The sequence below is a fragment of the Pelobates fuscus genome, chromosome 9 (genome assembly GCF_036172605.1).
Source record: "Pelobates fuscus isolate aPelFus1 chromosome 9, aPelFus1.pri, whole genome shotgun sequence".
In the NCBI taxonomy this organism is placed as follows: Eukaryota; Metazoa; Chordata; class Amphibia; order Anura; family Pelobatidae; genus Pelobates; species Pelobates fuscus.
In genome coordinates this window covers 148566163-148584679 of record NC_086325.1, presented here as the reverse complement: position 1 = coordinate 148584679, position 18517 = coordinate 148566163, and the positions used below count along the sequence as shown (strand labels likewise).

The 18517-nt window shown below is 41.1% G+C and overlaps 1 protein-coding gene across 1 annotated transcript in view; it reads right to left on the bottom strand.

The window, feature by feature from the left end:
- The window catches only part of PNCK (pregnancy up-regulated nonubiquitous CaM kinase), a 65679-nt gene extending 48294 nt beyond the window's left edge, over positions 1-17385 (bottom strand). The window contains exon 1 of the mRNA XM_063432729.1: positions 17205-17385. The gene's annotated coding sequence lies outside the window, so the exon portion shown is untranslated. The remainder of the gene's footprint in view (positions 1-17204) is intronic.
- Positions 17386-18517: the final 1132 nt, after the last annotated feature.

Genomic DNA, 18517 nt, shown 5'->3' with positions numbered 1-18517 from the left:
ATGGGTGGGAGTAGCGTTCAGTCATGAAAGTGAGACTGGTGGCAGCAGGGACAATGAAGGATAAGGAGGGGCAATGGGGGTATTTGGAATGCCAATGAGTAGTGAGATGGATCTCTGTGATGAACCAAAACATATGAAATAGACTAAAAATGACTAGATTAAATAACAGAACAATTGTTCAGGCTTTCAGATACATCTACAAAAGAAGTAGGACCATTCTGAGAATCGGAGACTTTATGTGAAACTGTTACCAAAGATGATAAAATTCCTTTTGTGTTTTTTGGACAGGAAATACATCCTTCAAAATATCTCTTTCATCTCCCATGGGAAAATTTCCTAAACTAAATTCTAAAAGGGCAAAATATCATGAAACGGGATATCTCCAAATTGAAAACACATGCATACACATACGATAGTGACATATTTCTTTGATTTTAGAGCCTTTATCCAGAATTTTCAAAATATGACCCTCAGCCTGCATTTAAAAAAAAAATTGGATCAATTGTACCAAATCTTGTTGCTAAGAAACCTGTGGAGTAAAACTACATTTCTAAGTCTGGTAGACTGAAAGAAATAAAATGAAAATAAAAGTCAGAAGGGGGTACTTGAAATATAGCAGAAACTGGAAGGATTGACACATTCTTTCTAACTAGTATTAGCCATTGACTACTTGCATTCCATGACATAAATTGACCAGTAGAGAAATCTTTGCTCCGTTCCATCCAAACATATCCTTTGCCTGACTCGCACTAGACTTCAAGTGGCTAAAGATGTCTGATTCATATAAAAACCTATTGGTTTGAGACATGAAGCAAATTGCTTAATCAATTTAGAAGACTTCAGGGATATTAGTCATTTTACAAATATTTGCTGAATTTTGACATGGCCTGATTACTCAAATAAATGTTTTTTGTAAATCTGTTGTTAGGTCACGGACGATATGACATTAACAGACTATGAAGGATTTCCTCAGCAATTGAAAAAAAAAAAATCTCTGATTGGGTGAAATAAGGAGTCAAAGTTGATATGTTATCTTGATTGCTATATTTATCGTTTTTAACTTTAAAAATACAGACTAAAATAGCTGTGCAATAAATCTTCTGATCACTAGAACAGCTAGGAAATGTACCGACTCCAATATTCTGGCACACGTTTTGCAAATCACTTCTTATCTCTAATTCTTAGTTTAATAAATGTACCTAAAAGTGGTAATAGTTGTATTGAAAATTACACAATTATACTTTTATCCCCCCACTTTCCATCCTTGTTTATAAAGAAGATGCTGCTTAGAGTCTGAGCAATTGAAGATTCTATAAAACAAATGCCTATTTATTAGATATAGGCACCTCAACAGGCTTTAGCTATGGTCGTAATCCTTTACGAGATGCACTTACGGACCAATGACCATATGACATTTCGATGTTCTCTGACTGTGTGTATTGTGGTACAGGGATCTCTTTCCTTTTTATTTAAATAAAAACCAGAGACGGGATATACGAATCCATACTCTACTTCACGATACAAAGTTGCTGAAGCTTTTAAAGATATCTATGTCACTGGCTGTAATTTTGCTGGCAATATGTAAATGAACATGGAAATCATGATTGTACAAAGTTTTGATTGTACGCAATGTTATCTTGTTTTGTACGCATTATTTTTGTTACCCTGTATTGGAATAAATAAAGAATTTAAAATAAATAAATCAACTTGACAACAAACTAATGCAGAAACCTCTTAATGAACCGCATGCCAAAAAAATTAACATAGGATTTGGAATAAAATAATTAACTATTTAATTATTTGAGAAGGTGACAGGAAGATGAGCCTCGCTGCTGCATTCATTATAGACTGTAATGGGGCAGGTTGGGATCACATAAAGACCACTGAGCAGCGAATTACAGTAGTCAAGACGAGAGAGGACAGGAGCATGGACAAGCACCTTTGCTGTATCAGGCATTAAATAGGGTCGGATGCGCACAATATTTTTGAGATGAAAGCGGCAGGATTTGGCGATTTGATTAGACATGAGGGGAGAAGGAGAGCTCGGAGTCAAAGAGAACACCTAGGCAGCGAGCCTTAGAGGTAGAGTGGATGGTAGCGCCATTGACTTGGAGGGACACAGACAAGGGAGTAGCAACATTTGAGGGAGGGAAGACCAGAAGTTCTCTTTTGGACAGGTTCAGTTTAAGGAAATGAGCAGCCATCCAGTTGGAAATAGCAGAGTGACAGTCAGAGACACCAGTCAAGAGGGGTGGTGAGAAATCAGGGGAGGACAGGTAAATTTGCATCATCTGCATAGAAATTCTATTGGAAGTCGAATGAGCTGATGAGTTTACCAAGAGGGGCAGTATAGATTGAAAATAATGGGGGACCAAGGACAGACCCTTAAGGAACACCAACAGAGTGTGATTGGGGAGAAGAGGCAGAGCTAGAGAAACAAACACTGAATGAGCGCTGGCAGGGGTAGGAGGAGCACCAGGAGAGAGCGGTATCTCGAAGATAAGAAGAAGCTGTTGATGATCAACAGTGTCAAAAGCAGCAGAAAGGTCAAGGAGAATTAGGATAGAGTAGTGGCCATGGGATTTTGCAGTGATAAGATCATTGAATACTTTGGTCAAAGCTGTTTCACCAGAGTGACGAGTGCGGAATCCAGATTGAAGCTGGTCAAGCATAGAGCTGGATTCTAGGAAGTCTGTCAATCTCGCATACACAACTCTCTCAAGGATGTCCCATGATTCCCTGCATTTGCTCAAGTGGAAACATGGGAAATTATTCTCACACTCAAAGCATCTAGGGGACATAAGGATGCAAATCAACCAGAAGTCCAGCAGGGGTCTGCATTTGCCAAAGGGTACACCACTGGACATGTTCGTAGGAGTAATTCACATAAAAGGTTTCCAGCCAGAAAACAAGGTATGGTGCAAGTATGTGCAAGGCCAGTGCAAGACTATTTTGCACCCTAGGCAAGACCATCTACCTGCTCCCCCCAAACAAAAACAAATATTGTCAACTTTGTGTGTCTTTCTTTTCTCAGTCCCTTTGTGTCTGTCTCTCTTTCTCTCCAACTCCTTTGTGTATCTCTATCCTCTTCCCCAGCTCCTCTGTGTCTTTCTTCCCTCCCCAGATTCTTTAGGGGTTTCCCCCTCCACCCCAGCTGTATGTCTTTTCCCCCAGCCCATTTGTGTGTCTCTCTCTTTTCCCCCAGCCCCTCTGTGTGTCTCTTTGTTACTCCAAGCCCTCTGTGTGTCTCTTTTGACCCCACCCACCGTATGTGTCTCTTTGTCCCCCTCTCTGTGTGCCTCTCCCCCCCAGTCCTCTGTATGCCTCTCCTCCCCCCTCAGCCCTCTATGCGTCTTTCATTACCATCTTTCAGCCTTCTGTTTGCCTTTCCTCACCTCCCAGTTCTTTGTGTGCCTCTCCTCACCCCCCAGTCCACTGTGTGCCTCTCCCCTCAGTCCTCTGTGTGTCTCTTCCCCTGACACTGTTTGTCTCTTTCTCCCCAAACCCCTCTGTGTATCTCTTTGTCATTCCCAGCCATACCCCTAACATTGCCATGCCACAAAGTGGGATGCTGGCAAGTGAGGTAAAATGGGGAAGACCAGTTAAGAAGTGCTGTCCAAAGGAGTAGACTAACCCAGAAAGAGGCAGGTCTGCCCAAAGAATGACAAAGACCAGCCACGTAAGGCGGACTATGCAATGAGCTCTTATAGCACTCTAGTGCCCTTAAGAAATTGTAATTGTGTCTAATGATGCACTCTCATTATGCTTCTGGGAACACCAAGGAACAAAGCCGGGAGATGGGACAGGACTTTGAAATAAGAACCAACTTCCTGAAATTAGCATAGTTGAGAAGCCTGGTTTTCTCACATTGCCATGAGCACAGAGGCGGCTCTCTAATTAGGCGGTTTAAGGCCTCGCGCTAAAAGGGGCCTCGCGGCCGCCTAAACCGTGTAATTAGAGAGCCGCTGCAGGGCTTTCTTTCCCAGTAAAAAAATAAATATTATTAAATACTTTAATGCCGGCCGGCGGCCGCATCAAGATTGCCGCGGCGCCGGCGCTATTACAAGATGAAACCCTCTCACATGGGTTTCCCCGTGCAGGAGTGAGTCCCCTCCCATCCTCCTGCACACTTCCTGGTAACCGGGCAATCTGCGATGCCGATGACATCACGATGCGACGACGTCACAACGTAACCCCTCCCTGCATTCCCCCGCCAGCGGTACCAAGAAGAAGAGAGAAGAGTAGCTGCTGCTGAAGAAAAGAGAGCAGAGGAGAAGAGAGAAAACGGAAGGACTCAGGAGAGCAGAGGAGAAGAGAGAAAAAGGTAAGGAGAGCAAAGGAAAATAAATTAAAGGGGAAGGGAAGGAGAGCAAAAGAAAATAAATTAAAGGGGAAGGAAAGGAGAGCAAATTAAAATAAATTAAAGGGGAAGGGAAGGAGAGCAAATTAAAATATATTAAAGGGGAAGGGAATGAGAGCAAAAGAAAATAAATTAAAGGGGAAGGCAAGGAGAGCAAATTAAAATAAATTAAAGGGGAAGGGAAGGAGAGCAAAAGAAAATAAATTAAAGGGGAAGGGAAGGAGAGCAAATTAAAATACATTAAAGGGGAAGGGAAGGAGAGCAAAGGAAAATAAATTAAAGGGGAAGGGAAGGAGAGCAAATTAAAATAAATTAAAGGGGAAGGGAAGGAGAGCAAAAGAAAATAAATTAAAGGGGAAGGGAAGGAGAGCAAATTATAATAAATTAAAGGGGAAGGGAAGGAGAGCAAAATAAATTAAAGGGGAAGGGAAGGAGAGCAAAGGAAAATAAATTAAAGGGGAAGGGAAAGAGCACATGGAAAATAAATTAAAGGGGAAGGGAAGGAGAGCACATGGAAAATAAATTAAAGGGGAATGGAAGGAGAGCAAAAGAAAATAAATTAAAGGGGAAGGGAAAGAGCACATGGAAAATAAATTAAAGGGGAAGGGAAGGAGAGCACATGGAAAATAAATTAAAGGGGAAGGGAAAGAGCACATGGAAAATAAATTAAAGGGGAAGGGAAGGAGAGCACATGGAAAATAAATTGAAGGGAAAGAGAGCAAAGGAAAATAAAGAAAAGGGAAGGAGAGCAGAGCAGAAGAGAGAAAAAAAAGCAGGAGAGCTGTACCCCCCCATCTTTCCACAGAATAATGGTGGTATATCATGACAATATTACTTAAAAATATAAAATATTATTAATAATATAATAATTATATTATTTGCTATAATTATAATATATTATCATAATTATTATATTAATTATTATCATTAAAGGAAAACTCCAGTGCCAGGAAAATCAGTTTTCCTGGCACTAGAGGTACCCTGTCCCTCCCACCCCCCAATACCCGGTTACTGAAGGGGTGAAAACCCCTTCATTCACTTACCTGAGGCAGTGACGATGTCCCTCGTCGCTGTCTCCTCCTCTGCGCCGCTACTCCTACTGTCTCCGTCGGCCGGTGGGCGAGACTGATCCCTCCCACCGGCCGAGGAGACCTAATGCGCATTAGCGCTCCCCATAGCAAAGCATTGAAAAAGATTTTCAATGCTTTCCTATGAGGAAATGAGCGACGCTGGAGACGCTGGAGATAATCTGTGCTATGAAGGAGGAAGTGACCTCTAGTGGCTGTCTAGTAGACAGCCACTAGAGGTGGAGTTAACCCTGCAAGGTAATTATTGCAGTTTATAAAAAAACTGCAATAATTACACTTGCAGGGTTAAGAGTAGTGGGAGTTGGCACCCAGGCCACTCCAATGAGCAGAAGTGGTCTGGGTGCCTGGAGTGTCCCTTTAATAATATATTAATTGTTAATATGTTAATATTAACAATAATATTATGATAATATGTAATATGTTATAATTACAGTATAGTATTATAGTATAGTATTGACTCCTTGGCTGACATCAAAATTGAAGATCTCAGCCAATCCGATGCTTTCCTATGGGAAAGCATTGTGATTGACTGAGATCATCAGTTTAGATTATGTTAGCCAATTGGGCGGATCCGGTGCTGGCTGACTTGTGCAGCTCTAGAAATTACTACATTGGGGGGGGTGGGGGCTAAATAGTTAAACACGATAGGGTCAGGAATACACATTTGTGCTCCTGATACTGTAGTGTTCTTTTAATACACTGTTGACAACTTTATTTCAGTTTTAGGAGACATCAACAAGAATAACTAAGTAGTCAGTCACAAACCTTTTAGCTATACCAAATGTTTATGTATAGGTATTGTGTAGAATAATTTAATAACAAAAATAAGTTTGTGAACAGTGAGATTATGAGGTTTATTAATGTTTGCCTTAAAATATGAAATTTATACAGTTAATTTTAATATCGGCTGCTTATTTTTTATTTTTAGCGCGTGTGGCGGGGGGGGGGGGGGGTGAGGGGGTCCTCATATTTGATTTTCGCCTAAGGCCTCAAAAAGTCTAGAGCCGCCTCTGCATGAGCAATATCAGTGCCGAGCTTGCACAACAATTTTTGGGCATTTTCTCTGGTGTTGCCCCAGCCCAGAATGATAACCTAGAATGAACGCCGACCCACTTGATACAGAAAACTTAAAGGGTCAGTCTAAACACCATATAAACTGCATTGCTGCCTAAAAGTGCATGTTGTTAGAGCAGCCTGAGCCCAATTTGTAAAAATTGCTGCTATAACAGTGCCCACCTATACATGTTGAGGAATTATTTACTAAAGGGAGTATTGTTGAAAATTTCAAGTTTGTTCAAAGTAAATGTCAAATTTAAAGGGACACCATATACTCACCAGAACAACTACGGCTTATTGTATTTGTTCTGGTAAGTAGAATCATTCCCTTCAGGCTTTTTGCAGTAATTGCAGTGTTTACATTATAGACTAGTGATAACTCTACAGGCCACTCCTCAGATGGCTGCTAGAGGTGCTTCCTGTGGCAGTGCTGCACAGTGTGACTGATGTTTAGTGTCTCCACCCTACAGACACCGATCTTTCCTCATAGAGATGCATTGATTCAATTAATCTATTTGAGGAGATGCTGATTTGCCCATGATCTGCATTCTTGACAGTCTCAGCCAATCCTATGGGAAAGTATTCTGATTGGCTCAGAGAATCACTTCTGATGATGTCAGACAAGCAGGCAGATCAGAGGCAGAGCCAACAGCTGCAGATTTGAATAAAAGTAAGATTTAACTATATTTGTTACTTTTTTTTAGGAGGGCAGGGGGGCTAGATGGTCTGTCTCCTTGACAGTCTCAGCCAATCCTGTGGGGAAACATTGTGATTGGCTAAGGCCTCCACTTCTAAAAATGTCAGCAGACACAGGCAATTTAGGGGCAGATGCAGCAGCTCCAGACTGGAATGCAAGTAAGATTTTTCTATATTTAGGGAGGCAAGGGGGGGGGGGTAGGGGGCTAGATGGTGGTTTTAACACTATAGGGTCAGGAATACTTTTGGAAACAGGAATGTTTGTGATCCTGACCCTATAGTTTTTTTTTTAAGGCTAGAGCAGTTGAATTAAAGTATAGCTGACATGGAGAATTTTTCCAGTTCGAGTTATTGTGGCCTTAGATTTAATCCCACTTTAGATTCTCAACAATTCTCAGTTGAGTAAATACCCCTGTTATTTGCAGATTGCCTTATGTCAATATTGTCCATACAGAGTGTGCAGAGTGTACACTACACCCATAATAGGCAAGGCTCTCCCTTCTTCCTGGACATAACATAGACATTAACAGTGCATTCGTGGGCCGCCACTCTGCTGGCAAGCAAAACAAGGCTGTTAAGTACTGGGCTGCATACGGCTCCTACCATTTTATAATGCAGTACTGATTGGGGATCAGCTGCGTATCCCATAATCCTCTGCTGGACAAAGTTTTATGAGATAAGCCCCCATAGGCTAGAATGTGAAGCTACTGATTGGAGAGTCTCATTCTGGTATTGTAGGGGTCTGCCTTTGACTGCAGACAGACCCAATAAACAAAGGATTTATTTTATTTTATTGATTTATTTATTTTTGCAATATTTTTACTGCATGCTCTAAATAATGTAGGGAAGGGGCAAAGTTTGTCCTCTGCTGACATCCAGCAAATCCACTGACGGGGATTGTACCGCCTGAGCGCATATTTTTGAAACAAAATATCTGCTCCAGGATATTGTAAGTGCATTTCCTTTATTTATTCCACCAATTATATTAAAATAATACACCATATTTAGCCCTTTGCCCTCTTGTTTTAACGTATTGACTTTTCTTTTCATTATTCCATTCTAACTCTACCATTCTATATACGTAAGACCAATTCGCAAAAAAGTGGATATAAAAATAACTCCGGTTAAATGTAAGGCCTCAATACTTCCTAGAAAACTGTAAAATTCTTGGATTTAAGTGACCGGAAAATTGTCCCGTCTGATTGAGTAAAAATCCAGAGTTTCTGCTCATCCGGTCGGAATTGATTTTTTTCCTCTCACCACGTTAGAGTAATATTGTTGCCATTATCTTCCTTTGAGCAGATCCCATGGCACTCACAGGGTTAAAAATTGCCCTGCATGTAGAGAAGAGCCTTTCCTAAATCGCAAGGTCACCCCCCACCCACCCCACCCCAGATCCACAATTGCCTCTATTGGCTGCTGAATGATCTTCTGAATGATCTTTCAATTGCAAAGAAATATTAGCGCAAGCTTGTTAGTTAAACCTAGGTTTAGGGATTAGCGACTATTATTGTCAGGATTAGGTCACCATAGGGTTTAGGGGTAGCTAGTCATAAGGGCAGTGCCAAACATCTATCCCCATTTTGTAAAAGACAGTTATGGCAACCCTATTAAATGGCACTTCTTTCCCATATAGACATTTAATTAACGTTTGCATCATAAAAAAGATGCAATCTTGCTTTCTAATTACGAATGCGTCGTTTTTGCATAAAATTCAGAACCCCGTGATCACTGATTTATAAAGGCATTTCATTCCTTGTAAGATTGGTTGTTCATTAACTTGCAGGAATGGTTTTCATTTAATTCAATTTTAAATTTGATATAAAAAAAAAAAAGAAATGTACTGTATTTTATCCCAAAAGAACCAAAGAGCAATGCTAAACACCCAAAAGTGTACCTCACATACACCAAATATATAGTAACAAAGGGGAAAATCTGTACTGCACCAACAAGTGACCGTACAGATTAAAGGGGTAGCAGAGCAAATATCATAAAGATACGACCTGTGTATAGAATGACACAACAATTTCCAGGATATCTAGAATGTATAAAAAAATCACACAATGGTGAAGTATGTACAATAGTGAGTGGTTCAGACCCGGAGGTAGAGAACTTACAAGATTATACTGGAGATCAGCGCCTGTCTCCCTTCCAAAGGGTATATATACAAAACGGCGTTTCCTTCAGGATGGGTATGCGATGTGGTATAGCAGCATATGCAGAGACCTCCAATCCTCAAAGGCAAAAAGATATATAGAGCAGTATTGTAGTAAAAAAGAGAATTTATTAGTACAAAATGCACTTACATCAATAAAAGATAAAAGCAGCTTGTCTCCACTAAACAAGTGGTACCCAGGAGAAACGAAATCCCTCTGTGGTAAAATGAACAATAAAAAGAAAAGCCAAAAACATTGAAAGTCTCTAGCTGGTATCCAACGCGTTTCGTCTTCTAGACTTCTTCAGGGAAATTCAGAACCCCGTGATCACTGATTTATAAAGGAATTTCATTCCTTGTAAGATTGGTTGTTCATTAACTTGCAGGAATGGTTTTCATTTAATTCAATTTTAAATTTGCATTGCCTTGTATGAGAAATGAGGGAACATTGGGAAATGTCAGATACGTGCACATGCTCACTAATTCTCCCACTGAGATCAATAGGAGACCATGGATTGTCGTTCCAATCTCACACAGTTCCTGGTTTCAATGGTTAACAATGAAGGAGTGCAAAATACCTTAGAAAGACTGGAAAAGAAGAGCGTTAAGAAGACACTATAGTCACCAATACAGCTTTAGCTTAATGAATCAGTTTTAGTGTATAGATCATGTCCCTGCAGTCTTACTGCTCAATTATCTGCCATTTAAGAGTTAAATTACTTTGTTTATACAGCCCTAGTCACACCTCCCTGCATGTGACTTTCACAGCCATCCTAAACACTTCCTGTAAAGAAAGATCTAATGTTTAAGCTTCTTTTATGGCATATTCTGATTAATTTAGAATGTCTTATCTCTTGATCTGTTAATAGCCTCTTGTGTGCGAATAAAGTTCAATTTACAGAGACGGAGATAAAAACGTATAAAGCAAGTTAACATCTGATTGAAAACTAAACAATTTTTTTTATGCAGGCTGTGTCAGTCACAGCCAGGGGAGGTGTGGCTAGGGCTGCCTAAGCAGAAACAAAAGTAATTAATCTCCTAAATGGCAGAGAATTAGGGAGTGAGACTGCGGGAGCATGATCTATACACCCAAACTGCTTCATTAAGCTAAAGTTGTTTTGATGCCTATAGTGTACCTTAAAGGGACTCTCCAGCGCCAAGAAAACAAACTAATTTTCCTGGCACTAGAGAATCCTGGAGTGCCCCCCTTCCTCCCGTCCCCCATCCCATGTTGCTAAAGGGTTTTAAACCCTTTCAGCTACTTACCTGAATCCAGCGTCGATGTCCCTCTGCACTGGATCAGGCTTCGCCCACGCTCTGCTAGCGGGAGAGACCTAATGCACATGCGCGGCAATTGCCGCACGCGCGCATTAGACCTCCCCATAGGAAAGCATTATTCAATGCTTTCCTATGGGGAAAATCTGACACTGGAGGTACGTGAGGACGTCCAGCGTCAGATAACTGACCAAAGGTCGCAGAAGCCCTCTAGTGGCTTTCTGTTAGACAGCCACAGAAGGCAGACTTAGAGCTACAATGTAAACATTCCTGTTCTCTGGAACTGCAATGTTTTACATTGCAGCACTAAGTGCAAAAGGGTCACAGCACCCAGACCACTTCAATTAGCTGAAGTGGTCTGGGTGCCTGGAGTGTACCTTTAATTTTAATGAATGATACATTGAAAATTAATGGTCAATCCAGACGGGGGTGTCCCTTTACAGGGTTACATCAAGCACCTTGTCCACTTGATTTGAAGTGGTCATGGTGCCTAGTATGTGCAGTGTTTCTGTATGTCACATACACATACAGAGATATTATATTATATTGTTGCCAGTGGTGTAACTAAACCCTCATTATTAGCCAGTCCAAAACAAGAGTCCTGTGCTGGCTAATGTCAATTCTATGCCAATTTAAAGGACAGAGGATCATTCATTGGCTGAGAGCAATCAGCTGAAGCTTTCAGCCAATGAAATGCAGAAACCAGATGCATGTCACTCAACAGCAGAGGAGGCTCGGCGCCCGGCGAGCAGGGCCGGATTAAGAGCACACTGGGCCTGGTGCTGACAATTATGATAGGCCTAATTACGGAATCTTATTGACCAAAAACACTAAAACAGTCATACCTCCCAAGCGTCATGTATCTGATGGAGATGGTGCTGAAGGGAAACTCATAGGATGCGGCTATAAGAAAACACATACTCTATTCTAATCTCTCTCTAATTTATGCTTTCATCTTTCAAGTAAATCCATAACCCCTAACAGCAGTGTCCAGTGAAGCAGGAAGTCAATGGGCGGGGTAAAAGGGTGGGCCATTGGTGCAAATCACGTGACCAGACCTGCTAAAAGGGGAGAACATGCCCAAAAAGGGGGCATGTCTGTCCAAAGAATTTGAAGGACAGCCTGGCATGAATGCATGTCAGGCTGCCCGCCAATCCTGCAGGCTGTCCAACTAAGGGCATACTATGCAGGCAGCACCCTGAGCTTGACATAAATGTGTCTAATGATGCGTTCACTCCATGCTTTCTAAGGACTGTCCCCTAGCACTCACATGTCCACTTGTCTCCTTACCTTCTTACTAGCAGGCAGAAGTTCCTGGTATATAGTCTGGGACAGAGAAAAGGTGTATGTAGTGAGTGTAGAAGAAAGGGGACATGCCACAGTGTTAAAAGAGACAAGCGTCTGCATTACCTAAACTAATTTTATTGTCAGCCAGTCCACACAAGTTTTGTTCCCATACATCCCTCTTAAGCTTCCAAACTTAAAGGGACACTATAGTCACCATAATAACTACAGCTTATTGTATTTGTTCTGGTAAGTAGAATCATTCTATTCAGGCCTTTTGCAGTAAACACTGTCTTTTCAGAGAAAATAACTCCACTGGCCACTCCTTAGATGGCTGCTAGAGGTGCTTCCTGGGACAGTACTGCCTAGTGTGCAGCACTGTCATTCAGTGTCTCCACCCTCTGCATGCAGACACTGAACTTTCCTCATACAGATGCATTGATTCAATTTATCTTTATGAGGAGATGCTGATTGGCCAGGGCTTGTGCTGGCTCTGCCCCTGATCTGCCTGGTTGACAGTCTCAGCCAATCCCATGGGGAAGTATTGTAATTTGCTCAGACCACCACTTCTGATGATGTCAGCAGACAGTCAGTTCAGCGGCAGAGCCAGCAGCTGCAGACTTGAATACAAGTTATATTTTACTATACTTAGGGAGGCAAGAAGGGGCCAGGGTGGTGGTTTTAACATAATAGGGTCAGAAATACATGATTGTGTTCCTGACCCTATAGTGCTCCTTTAAGCAAGAGTATGTGAAGAGTAGTTAGGGTTGCCACCTTTCTTGGAAAAAAAAATACTAGCCTTAATCATTTGTATAATCACAAGGAGTGACATCAGAGAAAATTCTGTAAAATCACCAACAAACTACTCACAGTTTGATTCTGCTGTATAGATGGATTGCTCCCAGTGTCTCAGTCTCTCAAGTCACCCAGTGTCTCAGTGTCCCTATGTATCACAGTGTCAGTGTCCCCATGTCGCCCAGTCCCCTAGTCTCCCAGTGTCTCAGTGTCCCCATTTCTCCCAGTGTCCCAATGTCTCAGTGTGTCCCCATGTCACTAGGATACTGGGGACACAGTGAGACATGGGGACACTGAGAGACATGGGGACACTGAGAGACCCAGGGACACTGAGAAACCGGGAGACACAGAGACATGGGGACACTGGGAGACATGGTGACACTGAAATATTTGGGGAAACTTGGAGAAATGGGGACACTGAGACACTAGGGACACAGACACTGGGAGATATGGGGACACTGAAACATTTGGGGACACTAAGACACTAGGGACACAGAGACATGGGAACACAGACAACACTGGTAGACTAGGGGACACTGGGAGACTAGGGGACACTGGGGGCACTGGCTGGGAGACAGACACTTGGGGACACTGGGAGACATGGGGACAGTTGTGGACATAGACATGGGGACACTGGGACATATAGGGACACTGGGAGACATGGGGACACTAGGCACACTGAGACACTAGGAACACAGACACTGGGAGACATGGGGACACTGAACCATTTGGGGACACTAAGACACTAGGGGCACAGAGACATGGGGACACTGGGAGACTAGGGGACACTGGGTAGGGGACACTGGCTGGGAGACAGACACTTGGGGACACTGGGAGACATGGGGACAGTTGTGGACATAGACATGGGGACACTGGGACATATAAGGACACTGGGACACATGGGGACACTAGGCACACTGAGAGACATGGGACACAGACACTGGGAGACTTGGGGACACTGAGACACTAGCAACACTGGATGGTGGACATGGGGACACTGGGAGAAATGGGGACATAGTGTCTCTGTGTCCCAATGTCTCATTGTCTCCCAATGTCCCTATGTCTCACAGCATCCCCATGTGTCTCAGCATCCCCATGTGTCTCAGCATCCCCATGTGTCCCAGTGTCCCCTAGTGTCTCAGTGTCCCCATGTTTTCCAGTGTCCCCAAGTGTCTCGGTGTTTCTAGGTCTCCCAGTGTCTGTGTCCCCATGTGTCCTAGTGTCTCAGTGTCCCCTAGTGTCTGTGTCCCCATTTGTCCCCTAGTGTCTGTGTCCCCTAGTGTCTCAGTGTCCCCATATGTCACCTAGTGTCTCAGTGTCCCCTAGTGTCTCAGTGTCTACATGTGTCCCCTAGTGTCTCAGTGTCCCCATGTGTCCCTGCTGCCTTTCCCCCCATCCCTCTCTTACCTGAGCTGTAGAGCTGCTGTCTGGACTCTGTGCTGTGTTGCTGCTCCCCCACGGATCAGTAAGTAGTAGAGAGAGGCAGGGATATGCTGTAACTTCCTATCCCTGCCTCTCTCCACACACAGTGACCCCTACTGGCCGGTGCTGGTATTGCAGAGTAATCTCCATTTATTCTGAGAAAAATACCTGCACGGCCAGGCAGCCTCAAATACCAGTCAGGTGGAAAACCAGTAAAATACCAGTCAGGTGGCAAACCTAAGAGTAGTGTGTAAAAAAAAAAAAAAATTTTTTTTTTTTTTTTTAAATGGGCCTATTCCATGGGCCTGGGCCTGGAGCTGCAGCTCCATCAGCCCCTATGTTAATCCGGCCCTGCCGGCGAGACCCAAGTAAGAATGCAAACCATTGCAAAACAGTTTGCCCCATTACCAGGGAGCGACACCAGGGTACTCCAAGCATCATAACAGCATGATGTAGGGGTTATGGTGCTTGGAGTAACCCTATAAGGCCATCAATTTAAGACTGATTTTTATTTATTTATTTTTTATTATTATTATTGCAAGCATTCGTATGGCGCCAACATTTTCTGCAGCACGTTTCTGTGAACCAAGTGGTTAAAATAAAATTGTCGCAATATTGTGATTCACAATGGAGTCAAAACTATCTATCAATTAAGTTGAGAGAGAGCGCAACAGAATGAATTATGCGAAATGATTACAGCGTTCCACAATTTAATTACTTGGAGTCTGATTACTTTGGAGGAGAAATAAAATCTTCACGCTGACAACTTGTTGTTTAAAAGTGCAACTGACGTACAGAGAAAATCCCTTCTTGATTGAACGCTTTGATATATAATTTAGCTAGATCTCACACGTTTTTTTTTGTTTTTTTATCAAGAACTGAAACTCGGGAACGCTTTGTTACAACATTAATGTTTATTAATATATAAATCCAACACATATTGCAGTGGTAATGAACATCTTGCTATCAACTTCTTTCAACCCATTAACCTCTACATTACCTGACGAGCCTGTAATGCCATTATATAATTAGTCTTGTCTGGCCCTTTGTCATAAAGGGGTTAAGTCTATATTTTCTAGAGGACCACGTGATGAAAGTGTACAAAAGGCCAGTGCCAAATTTAGCAATTCGCATCAGAGGAGTACGCAATATGTATCGCAAAACCTGTCAATGAACTTAAGTGTGAAATGTACGTATGTAATGTTGAAAGTGTCATTAAATAACGACGTCCAAAAATACAAAGACAAAAAAAAAACAACAAACATAATTTGCAATAAAAGCCAACTGATACATTATTCTGCAGAGCACGTAACAATTCCAAAAATATCATAAATGTATGCATGCCCATAAAAAACATTTAACATGTAACATATAATAGACAAACATTCAGAATAAAAATGAAGCACTAGTTTATTAATTAAACAGTAAATTGTTTATTAAAAGGTGAATTACTAAATTACTGCATTACTTAATTAAGGCTAATGTTTAGTTGGACTAAATATCATAAATTCGCTTTGCATTTCACTGCAGTTTTGCCTATTGAATAACCTAATTTCTAAATTTCCGACTTTAAATTGTACCCAGAGGGGTACATGCATTAAACACCACGTTGTAACGAATGAAAAACCAAGTTAAGTTCCCACATTAAGAATAGTAAGCCAGCATTCTATTCATCTTAAGAAAGCTACCAAATGGGGCTTATACACTAAATAGTGTGAATACAATTATATATGTTACATTTAAAAAAAAAAAAAAGTAAAAATAAAATATTTTGACAACATCTCATAATTTATTGCTAATTTATTAAATACAAAGACACCATCCACTTATATCTGTAATTTAAGGGGGGGAGTTGGGCTATTTTGAAAAATGGCTTAAAAAAATTAACAGTACTAAAATATCTTTAAATTAACCCATAAAAAATAAAATGCATAGAATTAAGAAAAAAAAACCAGTGTGGATTAAGTCACCTCTAAGTAGTTATTAAATAAAATTGGACGCAGTTGATTGATTTTTTCTTTGTGGGAAAAAAAAGTTTCATTCAGAAGAAGGGTGCGGAACCCTATCAGTGGATCCGATGTGTAATACAGAGGGCTCTTTAGTTTGCCAGACAATTAACATGTAACATTTACTGAATCTAGCTTCTGTGAAGTTTCACCCCAATATAACATTTAACCTCAATTTCCAATGGACACAGGCTGAACAACGCAATGTTAAAATAAGTCATAAACCATTCTTTTTTGCAAAAATAATAATAAAAGAATAAAAAAAATAAAGAATTAAAACTGCTCTGTTTGAGATAGGGCAGTAAAGGTATGGTAGAGGACAACTGTAAGAGGCAGCGGTGGAGGGGGATGGAGGGGTCATGGGTGTAATACAATATAGGGAGTTAAAAAATAAGATTGTTGAAATAAAGAGAGAAAAAAAGGACAAAAAACTGGGAGCCTGACTTTGCATAGAAGACAGGCTAAATTAGTCAACAGAACTGACTGGTTGTTAAAATTTAAAATCTCTATATATAATCTATCTATCTATCTATCATAGTTTTACATTCCGCATGGATCAACTTTATTGGCCATGTGTGATCACTGAGTACACTGTTTGGCATTAGAAAGCACTAGGCAGCCAGCTTGGATAAGTATGGAAGCAATTTAACATCTTGCAGTGTGCACACTGGCACAACCAAACACAAACACTGACACACTGAGCGAACAGCAAGAGAGCACAGCAGCTACCCAAACAAACAAACAAACAAACACACACACACACAATGCTGACTAGTGCGATGCAATATTTACAGTAATAAGATAAACAGATAAAGAATACTGTTCTAAAATTAGCATACACATTCCAAACCACTCTAACATACGATACCAGATTATTATTATTATAATTTATTTTTTTTAAGGCACAAATAATTTTTTTATTGGAAAAAAAAAAAAGATTTGCCCAGAAATCCCCCATGCGGGGAACCCTGCCGTTAAGACCTGCGAATAAAACAATACTGTTTTTTTTATATTTTTTATTTAAATCTGCAGCCTGTGTCATTCTTGTAAGGAGGAAAATAACTTACCTGCTTATAATCAATAGTGCATTAACCTTCGATGCCTGCAGGAATGCTGTCCTTCTCTAGTGATGCAGTGCTGTGTGACTGTGTGAAGATATTCCATGCTATTTAAAACATTCTCTTCTCCTACAGTCCAGAGCAGCAAACTGTAGCTCTCTCTTTTTTTCCTCTCTCTCTCTCTCTCTCTCTCTCCCTTCCTATCATCCGTTCTTCCCACCCCTTCATCATCCATCTCCCTTAAAGGGGGCTATCCTTATAAGGACATTGCTGAAAAATGTCTCTCCAGCTCAGTGGCTATAGAGAATATCATTTGGATTGATCGTTTGCTAACGGAAAAATTCCATTGTATACTTCTAGTGCCTGAATGCTTATAAAGCAGACCCGAGATTCCAAAAAACCTGGGCTCATAAATTAATTCAAGCGAGCATGCTTCCAGATTTGCACTGAAACTATATAAAAAAAAAAAAAGATGATTTCAATTTTTTTTTTTTTTTTAAATCATTCAGGATTCCCGAAACAACAAATGGTTCGAGTTAGTTTTTTCAGCCGGTAAAATTGAAGGCAGGTGGTAAAAGCGGTTTTATTCAACAGGTGTGGTGCGGACAGGTTGGAGAGGTCACATTCCAAAACCTGCTGTCTGATACCATGTAAACGGGGCAGCTTCCAAAAATCGGTGAGGTTTTTTTTTTTAATTCACATGATAGAACGCGTCTATCTAGCACGGTATCGTAGGCTGGAATTGCAAGTTGCTGTCCACGTCACAGGACTTATCTGGGTGGCTTTATCTAGAGCTGAAAGCAAACGTCTGTAAACGGAGAGAAGGAGGTCTGTTACATAGGACCGTCAGGGTTTTAAAAACTATAGTCTAAAATAGCCACACTGTGACTATAGCCGAATTGGGGGATTTATTCCAGACAAGATATTCTTGCCTTAATTTTGAAATTCACTTTGATTATAATTTCCTACAATTCAGAGGTCTGTAAATAACCCTGAAGCTATGCAATTTTACATTTGAAATCAACAAAAACATCACTGAGACTATTAATTCTCCCATGGGGATAGCAGGCTACTTATTTCAGTCAAGCCCGAAATACCACTTGGCACTGCTTCGAAAAGGCAGGACTGTAGGTTTTAGTTCTGTGGATTTGTATAACTTTCCTATGATTTGGATGAAATTCTAATATTTGTGTTGTCAGCCAGTGCTGACCCTCTAATAGGTCAGTACACTCACATTTTTTCAGTATTTCTGCTCTACCTGACCATTAACTGACTTATTTTACTCTTCATAACTTTTGTCTCTCTAACTTTGTCCTGTCTTG